The 12,156-nt window shown below is 36.0% G+C and overlaps 1 long non-coding RNA gene and 1 pseudogene across 1 annotated transcript; one reads left to right on the top strand and one right to left on the bottom strand.

The window, feature by feature from the left end:
* Positions 1-5,489: 5,489 nt before the first annotated feature.
* LOC119766454 lies at positions 5,490-7,790 on the top strand (annotated as a pseudogene).
* Positions 7,791-8,020: 230 nt separating this feature from the next.
* LOC119766957 lies at positions 8,021-9,031 on the bottom strand. Its single transcript, XR_005277227.1, has 2 exons — positions 8,798-9,031; positions 8,021-8,741 (listed from the first exon to the last, which is right to left on the bottom strand). It is a non-coding gene; the product is annotated as an uncharacterized LOC119766957 (long non-coding RNA).
* Positions 9,032-12,156: the final 3,125 nt, after the last annotated feature.

Below are 12,156 nucleotides of genomic sequence, written 5' to 3'. Positions count from 1 at the left end.
AAAATTGAATGGAGGCGCCCCTGCGACTTTAAAAAAATCATATTAATTTTATTATAAAAATTGACTGAAGGCGCCCTTATGACTTGAAAAACATGAAAATTCTCGATATGAAAAATTTGACTGGAGGCGCCCCTATGACTAAAACATTTTTATGAAAATTATGAAAATTTAACTGGAGGCGCTCCTAAGACTTAATTTTTTTCAATACGAATATGCAATATAAAAATTTGACTGGAGGCGCCCCTACGACTTAATAAAATCATGCATGTTCTTGACCGAGCCACGTAGCCCAGTGGTAACGCTTCCGCCTCGTAAGCGGTAGATCGGGGTTCAAATCCCGGCTCGGACCAACACAACTGGTGATCTTTTCCCTTCTGGAATCGATTGCTTAGTAAAGGGAAGGTAGTGTATCGTCACAAACTGGACCTTATCACGACACCTTAGGGAGGCGACCTGGGAAAGATTTACTTTTTTACTTTACATGTTCTTGATATGAAAAAATGAATGGAGGCGCCCCTACGACTTAAAAAAAATCATACAAATTTTATAATGAAAATTTGACTGGAAGCGCCCTTATGACTTAAAAAAATCATGCAAATTCTCAATATGAAAAATTTGACTAAAACATTTTTATGAGAATTAGGAAAATTTAACTGGACACGCGCCTATGACTTAATTTTTTTTTCAATACGAATATGCAATATAAAAATTTGACTAGAGGCGCCCCTACGACTTAAAAAAAACATACAAATTTTATAATGAAAATTTGACTGGAGGCGCTCTTATGACTTAAAAAAATCATACAAATTCTTATTATGAAAATTTGACTGGAGGCGCCCTTATGACTTAAAAAATCATGCAAATTCTCAATATGAAAAATTTGACTGGAGGCGCCCCTAAGACTTATTTTTTTCAATACGAATATGCAATATGAAAATTTGACTGGAGGATCCCACATGACCTTTAAAAATCATGCAAATTTTCGATATGATAAATTTGACTGGAGGCGTCCCCATTAACTAAAACATTTTCATGAAAATTATGAAAATTTAACTGGAAGCGCCCCTAAGACTTATTTTTTTTCAATACGAATATGTAATATAAAAATTTGACTGGAAGCGCCCCTACGACTTAAAAAAATCATGCAAATTCTCGATATGAAAAATTAAATAGAGGCGCCCCTACGACTTTAAAAAAATCATGCAAATTTTGTTATGAAAATTTGACTGGAGGCACCCTTATAACTTAAAAAATCATGCAAATTCTCGATATGAAAAATTTGACTGGAGGCGCCCCTATGACTAAAACATTTTTATGAAAATTAGGAAATTTAACTGGAGGCGCCCTAAGGCTAAATTTTTTCAATACGAATATGCCACATAAAAATTTGACTGGAGGCGCCCCTATGACTTAAAAAATCATACAAATTTTATAATGAAAATTTGACTGGAGGCGCTCTTATGACTTAAAAAAATCATACAAATTCTTATTATGAAAATTTGACCTATAACTATGAATGAAACATTTTTATAAAAATTCTCAATATGAAAATTTAACTGGAGGCGCCCCTACGACCTAATTTTTTTAAACATATTCTCAACATTAAAAATTTTACTGGAGGCGCCCCTATGACTTAAAAAAAATCATGCAAATTCTGGATATGAAAAATTGACTGGAAGCGCCCCTACGAATCATTTTTTTTAAATCCAAATTCCCAATGTAAAAATATGACTGAAGACGCCCCTACGACTTTAAAGGCATATGGTCGATATGGCAACTTGGATTGAAGCGCCCTTATGACTTAAAAAAATATAAAAATTGTTATTATGAAGATTTAACTGGTGCCACCCTTACGACTTAATTTTTAAAACAAATTTTCTATATTAAAAATTTGACAGGAGGTGCCCTACGACTTAAAAAATGATGAAAAATTTCGCTATGAAAAATTTAATGGATGCGAAACCTACGACTTTAAAAAATTCATAAAATTTCTTATTATCAAAATTGACTGGAGGCGCCTTCATGACTTAAACAGTTTTATGATAATTCTCAATATGAAAATTTAATTGGAGGCTCCATTACGACTTTAAAAAACCATGCAAATTCTCGATATGAAAAATTGATTGGAGGCACCACTTCGACTTTAAAAAAATCATACAAAGTGTATTATGAAAATTTTACTGGAGGCGCCCTTATGACTAAAAAAAATCATACAAATTCTTATTATGAAAATTTTACCTATGACTATGAATGAAACATTTTTATGAAAATTCTCAATATGAAAATTTAACTGGAGGCGCCCCTACGATCTATTTTTTTTAAACATATTCTCAACAACTACGACTTAAAAAATCATGCAAATTCTGGATATGAAAAATTGACTGGAAGCGCCCCTGAGAATTATTTTTTAAATACATATTCTCAATGTAAAAATATATCTGAAGACGCCCCTACGACTTTAAAGGCATATTCTCGAACTGGCAACTTGGATTGAGGCGCCCTTATGACTTAAAAAAATCATACAAATTCTTATTATGAAAATTTAACTGGTGGCGCCCCTATGACTTAAACATTTTTATGAAAATTCTTAATATGAAAATTTAATGGGAGGCGCCACTACGACCTAAAAATCATACAAATTTTGTTATGAAAATTTGACTGGAGGCGTCCTTATGACTAGAAAAAATCATGCAAATTCTCAATATGAAAAAATTGACTTAAGGCGCCCCTACGACTTAAAAAATTCATGCCAATTCTCGATATGGAAAATGGAATGGGGGCGCCCCTATGACGTAAACATTTTTATGTAAATTCTCAATATGTAAGTTTTACTGGAGGCGCCCTTATGAGTGGGGAAAAAATTGGTAAAATTATTGAGAAAAAAGTTGATTAATCGGTGCCCAAAGCAGCTAAAAAATGATAAAAATATTTTAAAAATAAGATTTTACTGGAAACGCAACATAAAGACTGTTTAATAAGAGCCAAACAAAGTTTGGCGTACGATAACATAACAAAATAAAAATTCTGTTTTACGTTCTAGCTACAACATTTTTTTGCGCCGGTTGGCACACTTTGTTTGACTAGTTTTGAACAGTCTTTATAGCTTGAGGAGCACCTATAGCCAAATAATTTTATTTTGTTCTTATTTTAACAAAACGCCGCTGGTAAAGTTCTTTTTTTCAAAATATCTCTGATCTTTTTAAATGTTGCTCTACTTTTTCATTTTTTTTATTTTGTCATGACCTCTAGTGAAATTTTATTTTCAAAAAGGTAGTCAAATTGTTTTATTTAACATTTTTATTTCAACACATGGCGCAACTTTTTATCATTTTTATGTTGCTTAAGCTATTTTTGTGATTATTTTTTTACGTGTTGTGAAACTTTCTTTGAAATCTTATTTTCAAAATATTTTCATCATTTCTATGGTGCTTTTCTGGCGTTGAATGTATTTTTTAATATGTTAATTATTTTATCATTTTTAAATTTTGTTTATGAGAGAGGTGCCTTTTCGGAACATTTTCTGGGGTAAATCGAAATATATCTTTGTTTCCTGTAGCAACTTTGTTACTTTTTATCGATTTTCTAGGACGTTTCTTCAGAAAAGTCAAGGAATCGATAGAAATATATTCAAAATTATCTTTTTCATTTTTATACTCAAAAGTCTGTTACAAATTTTTGATCCAAAATTAAGTTTCTTATCTAATTTTTCAGATTTTCAGAAAATTCCGTCCAAAGATACAAAATTTCATACGTTTACATACCCATTCCAGCCCTCAAAATTGTATGGAGACTTGTATGGAAAAACAAATGATGCAAAATTGCTTCTTTTAACATAGGGAATGCAAAGAAAAGTCGATTGAAAATCGGACCAGTAGTTTCCGAGTTATGATCAGTTGAACACATTCAGTTTATCCAGCTACAATCCAACCCCACCTCTAGACGGGGTTCGATCTAATAATTCGCCAAAAATCATTTTTTTTACAAAATTTTGACCTTTAAAAAGCAATGGAAAGAAAAACTCTTAAAATTTGAAAAAAATTAGGGTAGAACGTGTGACTTGTTTTATGTGACTTTACTAATGTTTTAAAAATGATTGTTTTTCTTGGCTGTGTTTTTCACTAATATTTTCGGTATTTTTTTCTATTGTCTCAGACTATACCTCTAAGCATTTTTAACAATTTAAATGATAATGGTTTGTTCTAGAGTAAAAAAAAGGAAAAACATACAAAAAATAATGAAAAATTGGCTGTAAAAACATCACAAATTAGGTGCTAGAACAGGCCAAATACTACAAAAACAAACATCAACTAAACAAGATAAATGCAAATCTAAAAACTAAAAATTAAACAAAAACAACATAAAACAAGAGAAGTAAAGTTTTTCGTAGAACAAAAGTTGCTCAAAATGACAAGGAAAAATTAAAAAAATCGAAAAAATGGGCAGCAAAGGGTTGACACTTAGAAAAATCAAGTTCATAGATTTGATTTCTTTGAAATTGTGTATCTTAGAAACAAATTGCTCGATTTGAAAGTTTCAGAGAGAAAGTTGTACAAATTTTTCTTGGCTCTTCAAAAATATTTTTTAGGGGTACTTTAAATTCCAGAAGTGTTATTTTAAAATGAATAGAAACCAAAATAAATTGAAAATGTGTGTGTGTGTGTGTGCAACCAACCAAACGGGACCACGCGGTCGCTTCTTACAAATTGAGTTGTTTCCATGTATTTTTAGATCTTCATTCTATACATACAAATAACTCGCATAGGCATTTGGAAGGTGTTAGCTCTGCCGAGCTTTGGTGACCCATTTCTACGCTGGCTAGCCGAGCGCGAGGTCCCTCAGCTTTTATCGACAAGCCCCGCTCTGAAGAACGTTTGCACCAATCGGGTTCAAACGTTATTTAGAACTTCCGAACCCTTGTCAAATGGACAAGGACCCAGCGCGTATATAGTTTGATAGTAACAGTATTCCTAATTCCAAGCGTCGTTCACCAAGCCTTGATGGCCTTGTGGTTAGCATTTTTTGCTTACCAATCCAAAGGACGGGGTTCGAACCCCGACTCGGGCGACTTTGATTTTTCGTTCATGTTCAGTGTTTCAAGATTAATATTTCCTATACTTTCTCGTTGGGAGCAGATGGGAATCGAACCCAGGACCATTCGCTTAGAAAGCGAACACCGTAACCAGTCAGCCACGGCCGCTCCTAACCAAAATAAATTGAAAATGCAGTCCTAAAATTAGCTTTAACCTGAAAACGGTACATTTTGTTAACAAAATTGCTTCAACCATTTTTGTCCACTTTTTCGTTTTTTTTCTTCAAAAAAATCATTTCTCCTAAACCAGATTTTGCACCATCACTAAAGTTCCGTAGATGTCTTTTTTAGTCCCCTAAAACATAAAAAATCGGATTTTTTGCTTTGCCCAAGACACCAAATCGATCAGATAATCCATTGTGAAGATATAGAAATTCATTCATTTGCATATAAATTTAATATGACCAGCCCCCAGAATTGTATGGACATTTGTATAGAAAAACGAATGATGCAAAATTGCTTCTTTTGACATAGAGAATGCATGGTGCATGGCAAAGTTTCATCCAAATAAAAAAAAATAAAAGTTAAAAATCGTGAAAAAAATTTGCAAAATCGTAGAGAACTACTCTTAATCTAAAAAAAAACTTATGAAACCTTGTTTTGAGCAATTACTGCTACACTTCTTCATAGAGCGTCCAATTTCCCAGGGTTTGCAATTTCCCGGGAAACGGGATATTTTCAACCAATTTCCCGGGAAATCCCGGGAATTTTGAAACTAATTGAAAATTGCTCTAATCTTGATTCTGAATCATATTTCGCATCAAAATTGAATAGGACAGCGACTTTAACGGTTAAAATAAGTATAAAGATCAACTAATAGCTTGACTGCATGTAAAAATGCATACAACTACAAGAAAATGTATATTTTTTCTAATTTATAAGCTCAAATCGTACAACAAATCAAAAGTGATCTCTTATATTTTTGTTGAAAAGTACGTTTTCATCAAAGAGTTTGGACAGTAAGTAAAATGAATCCTTACTCCACAATCTTAAAAAAATTTAAAACTTGCCTCTGTGACCAGTTTGAGAGGGTATGCATACCCTGGCACATTAAGTTGAAACGAATAAAATCATTCAGATTTTTTTTTTCATAACAAATAACTTTTCTAAACCAAGATATATCGATTTCAGCTCTTGATTGGTAAAGCTTTTAAGTTTTTCTTTAAAAATCTAACTTCTCGTGTTTGTTTTACTTCAAACAACTCAATGTTTTCAAATATTTGAAGCAAGTTTTTAAACCATGTTTGCATATTTCGGGCACCTATTAAACAATACAAAGTAGTTTTTCAATGATTTTAAATTGTTTTTTCCTCTTGGTTTCCAGGTTTATAATTGACTTCTGTTGAACGTTTTTTTTATGGAACGAAAACATGATTTAAATTATACGATAAATTGTCATCAACCCACTACCACTCTTCGATTTTTTTTTTCATGTTAAACCTTCTAACACCCATTGTTGCATCCATGCTCCATAATTCTTTTACCTTAAATTGATTTTTTTTTAACGAATTGAAGTAATTCTGCTTGCAAAAACCTATTTGAAATATTTAATTATACCAATTAAATTTACATCTAATTTGATCATGGTAAACAAAAGCGTAAACTATTCGTATTCTTTATTCTGTATCCAATTATGTTTTAAAAAGTTTACTTGAATTGTAAAAGTTTATTTACATTTAGCAAGGTCAATTTCCAGTTTCTTCAGAAACTAATATTATCAGAAATAAATCTTGATATTAAATTGTGTTTCTTCATTTTTTCTAGAGCACTTAAAAAATATATGGATCCAAAAAAATAATAAAATGTATACTTCCGCTTGAATTCGGGAATTCCCGGGAAATTTATAAATTTCGGGAAATGGAAATATATTTTACGGGAAATCCCGGGAATTCCTGGAAATTTTTCCGGACGGGAATTTGGACGCTCTACTTCTTCACTAAAACTCAAATTCGCTCAAACTCCGAATTAACGCCCCCCTTCATGGCGCTATTCAACACGATTTGCAGCGCCAATTCAAAAAGTGTAGTCTCCTGTTGCACCAATGTAAAATATATTAAAAAAACGAAGTTGACTTTAGATCTGTCGGCCGGTACTAAACCAACCACTGTCTTCATTTTAACTACAAGGACATCGCCGCCCTGTTTGAGTAAGGCACAGAGCGACTGCGCCGGATACCCGTCCGCCTCGGGATTCGAACCAGCAAAATATATGTAAAATATACCAAAGTATTATTTATTGAGATTAAAGATTCACTGTTAGCGCCCTTTCGCAATCTAAACAAGCACCCCATGCGCCCCTTTCGAGAAAACCCTCCCCTTTCGAAAATCCTGTGCACGACCCTGCTCCGGACAGGTCTCTTTTATGATAGGAAAACTACTTGGAATAGCTATCCTTCAGATAAATATTGACAAATCCCCCCCCCCCTCGTGGACAGTTGTTTATACAACCCCCCACCATGACCATAAGCATCCGCTCTCTTGGAAGGTGGTGCCAAGTAGGCCATCATCTCGGCTCCTTCGGGTGATGCCCCAACTTTCGTCGTCCGTTTCAACCTGGACACGTACAACTCCTCGATGAAGATCGTCTCGACGCATCCTCAACCACCAACTGCCTGGCCCAGCTGACCAAGGTCATCAACGAAAGCTTTGGCATCTTCGAGGGTTTGATGATCATCGTCCATGCCACCAACTCCACGCAGTAGAACGTTTACGGTGTTTTCGGTGAGATGTGGCGTGACCTAGAACCAGATCATATAGTAGGACATGTAGGCCGTTTGATTATCAACGACTGCCAGTCGTTAACGCTCATCTTCTTGTACGACAACGAGTTAAGTTCTAGAGTCCTTTTCAAAAAAAACTCTGGAGTTACTTCATCCGTGTCGTCAACCTGTACAAGTTCATGTAGAGCAACAAAAAAATTCAACAACAGAAATCAATGAATGTTACTCTTCAGAAAGAGGTTTATTTTTTACGGGGATTCCATCTTGAAAAACATTGACTTGAGCCACTTGAGCTTTAAGGTTAATCTGAGGCATCGTTCCTTAGCCACAGCGCAACGATTGCTGCTCAATTGGTTATTCAGACTCTGCTTTAAATGCTGCTGATTGCGTAACCGCTTCCACCAACGGTTCTTCAGAATGCGATCCTCGCGGCCCTTCTTTATCACTAACGGCGGAGGCTTCTTCCTGACCGTGGCATTCTGCGACTTCTGTGGATTCGTGTTCCTCGATCTGGCCAAACAATCTGCGAGTAGCAAGGGGCACATTTAAAAGGAAAAAGAAAGTTCCGGAGATAGTTGGTGCTCCGTTATCAGCCAGCTACGGCGGTCCATTCCGGAGTCGCTGCAGCAACAGTTAACTGTTATTAGTTTGGCTGCTGTCCGCCAAACGAAGCCGGAGCAGTTGATTGCAATAACTTCGGCGATTCCTGCTACTAAGGCTGAGCGGACGGGCCCCTGCTTTGCTTATGTTTCGACGAGCGGTCCGTTTTCGCTGCTGCTGGCCACCGTATTCAAACAAGCCGGTGTCGACGGGGCACTCTTGGCGCGAGAACAAGACTTTTCCGGCGTAAACGATAGATGCGAGGAACCTTCCGGTAGTTCCGAATGCTCTCCGGCGGTCAAATCCGGTCAAAGAATTGCTCGACGATTCCACCTCGAAAAAAATAAATTAGTAAAAAACTAAGTACAACTTCTCACTCCCAAACTAACTTCTTCCTTGGATGTTGCTTTTCCAACCGCTCCCGTTTTGTGACCCGACAGAAGCTTGTCGAACGCGTTGCTTTGGCCCGTTACAGCTCACCGCGACAACAGCGAGTGCGATTTACAAGTAAGTGGCCACTCAGCGTGCAGTTGCACTTAAACTTCCGCCGACTTCCACTAGCAGCGGAGACAGAAATGCTTCTACTACTGCTGTTACTATCGGTACTGCCATTTCCGCTTAAGGTACTGAGAGAAAAGACGGCAGTTTGTTGAAGCTGCTCCGCTTTCCCCGTGATCGTGATCTAAAGGTAGAAACCCGTTTCCTCAATCTCGATGTTTTCCTAATCGTAATATCACAACCTACCTTTTTCTTGCCAATGTTGTCGCTTCCAACTCAACTTCTTGAGGGCCTCCATCGATTCCGGATTAAAATTTCCGAACCCCAAAAAACATCAACAAAAATTTAATTTACATTTAATGTTTACTTTTGAAAGTATGACATTTCGTTTTACACGTGAAATGGAAATCAGTAATACCCATCAAAATTCTCATCATTCCCAGCATCATTCCGGAATAATTCTGGTATAAACGGAATAATCAGAAGCAAAATCAGAATCAAAAGTAAATCATTCGAGTTTTATTCCAGAATGATTGGAATGATAAGAATGTTTTGCTCTATTTTTTTTTCAGCTTTGTAGAGATGTCGGTGAGCATCTCTCTCTGCATTACCCAATATTTGTGTAACCTTTCATGAGAATGAGCTTGTACTGATATCCGTGTTACCGGATGATTGAGGGATCGGGAGAGAGGGACAGATCGGGAAACGTGTGTGACGTGTACGGAGCGGAGCGGATCTCGACTGAATCCGAACAGGGCAATCTGCAACCGGACCGTGGTCAGTGGGCGGTCGGGAGGATGGCTACTGCAGCCTTCGTGCTGCGTCCGGAAGCAGGACGTCCCTACATCTGGCGACGAGGAGAAGAATGGTAAGCGAGTTGGAAAGTGAGTTCAGAGCGCGGGCGTAGCGCCAGTTTGCTCTTGCTTGAGATGAGTCTCATTATTTTTGCGGCTGCTCGGCAAGATTGCTGTATGGCCAGGTTTTATAGACTGCATGTTGAACTGATTTACTTTGTGGAAAGTTGTCAAATTCAGCGAAAAAGTGAACAGCTTTTAAGTGTTTGAAGCCATCAGGAAACTTATTTTTCATGATGATTGATGCTCCATCCTAGCGTTGTGCTGCTGTGTTTGTTTATCAATTTTTATCATTTTTTTTGATTTCCAAACCGACTGAAATTGCAGTACTGGAAGGCAGTATGACGTAGGGCTACGTTGACAATCTGAACGAAGTTTTTTTTTATGGAAGAGTTAATTGTTTTAAGTTCGATGGAAATGCTTGATTCTGAGACTTCGGTTTAAAAAAAAAATCACGAAGGAAAGAAGAATTTTCTTAACTCTGAGGAGTTCTTGCATTTTCTGAGGAATTTGCTGAGTAGTTAAAGTTCGCTGTTACAAAACTCTGAAAAGTTGTTGCATTTTCTGAGGAATTTGCTAAGTAGTTTTAGTTTGCTGTTACCAAACTCTGAGGAGTTGGAGCATTTTCTGCGGATATTCTATGTTCTCTGAGGAGTAATTCAATCTTCAAAATAAACCGGGGTTTGTTGTTACAGAATTCGGGTTGGAGCATTTTCTGAGGAATTTGCCAAGAAATTTATTTTGCTGTTACACAACTCTGCGGAGTTAGAGCATTTTCTGAGGATATGCTTAGTTCTTTGAAAAGTGATGGAAAGTTATATGACATACGCAGATGGCGCCGGTGAGAGTTCGGCGGAGGAAGTACACGATTCATCAACGGGTTGCATCGAAGAGGTTCGGTGACTTTTCACATCGTGGCGTACGGCTGCCATGTTTTTGTTTTCAAGATTCTTACAGAAGTAAACATACAGTGTTTTTACTAATACAATCCCATTTTTCCACGTACAAGCCAAACAAACGCACGCATACTGCCCTATTGCAAGGATGAGGAAGGTTGCAGTGCTAGATTGAAATTTGACGTAGGACTATTTTTGGTAAAGAATAATAATAATATAATCAAAATACATTTTGAGTTGACTGTGTTTCTGAGGCGTTTAACTGGTCGAACTAGAGAAACTCTGGGAAGTGCTGAAGGTACCGTTAAAACAAAATAAAAATCGAAGTTTGTTGTTACATTACTCTGAGGAGCACATTGTCTGAGGAATTTGCAAAACAATGAATGTTTGAGGATTCGAGTATTCTCAGAACAAATCGAGATTTGTTGTTAGAAGGAAGCAATTCTGAGGAATTAAATTCATACAAATTCAGATAAAACTCTGAGGAGTTGATTCATAACTAGTTATTCTGAGGAATCTATTTCAAACAAACTCTGAGGAGTTATATGAGATGAAACTCTGAGGAGTTGATTCGGTACAGACAATTCTGAGGAATTGATTTCATACAAACTCTGAGGAGTTGATTCATTACAAATGATTCTGAGGAATTTATTTCATACAAACTCTGAGGAGTTGATTCATTACAAATGGTTCTGAGGAATTGATTTCATACAAAGGAGTTGATTCAGTATAATACATTGCTTTCTTACAACTCTGAGGAGTGAATTGAGATAAAATTCTGAGGATTTGATACAAGCTCTGAGGAATCGATTTCGTACAAATTCGACAATCTCTGAGGAGTTAATTCGGTGCATGTTCTGAGGAGTACAAAAAAAGCTATAGTTTACTGTGAATTAAATTTTGAAGATTGTAATTTGCTGTGCACTGAAGAGTTGCCGTTAACAAAGAACGTAGTAGATGTGATAGACGAGTGATATATCAACAGTTGTTATTTGAGTTTCGATGATTTCAATAATGAAAATGTACATGGTGTCGGTGTGAATCAGAGAGATTTATTAGCAGATAAATTTTGTGATGAATCAGGAGAAAAATTTATTTCTGAGATATTGTAAAATAATAGAGTGGTATACAAGTCAGAAAAACTGATGGAGAAGAATTTTTAGTATTTGAATGGGCAGAAATTGAACAAATGAACTCCGAGAATTAATCAAGTGATGAAGCTCTGCGAAGCTTATTCAAATGTAGCTCTAAGGAGAAAGCAAACTCTGGGGAGTTAGTTCAAATTTGGAGAACCATTTTCGTAAAATTTAAAGGACCATTTTCTGAAACTCTAAAAAGTTGGCATAATGAAATTCTAATGGCAACTGTAACAACTTTATGTACTTTTAATGGGTTTTCGTTGAGATTGCTGTTTGATTATAATTCTGATTAATATTTGAAATGACGTTTCGGCTTAAATAATTTAGAAGTTTACTGATCACTTATATTTAAGGAATTTTG

Source organism: Culex quinquefasciatus, chromosome 2, assembly GCF_015732765.1.
Source record: "Culex quinquefasciatus strain JHB chromosome 2, VPISU_Cqui_1.0_pri_paternal, whole genome shotgun sequence".
Classification (NCBI taxonomy): domain Eukaryota; kingdom Metazoa; phylum Arthropoda; class Insecta; order Diptera; family Culicidae; genus Culex; species Culex quinquefasciatus.
Note: the sequence above shows the minus strand (reverse complement) of the source record. Positions and strands in the feature narration are given on the sequence as shown.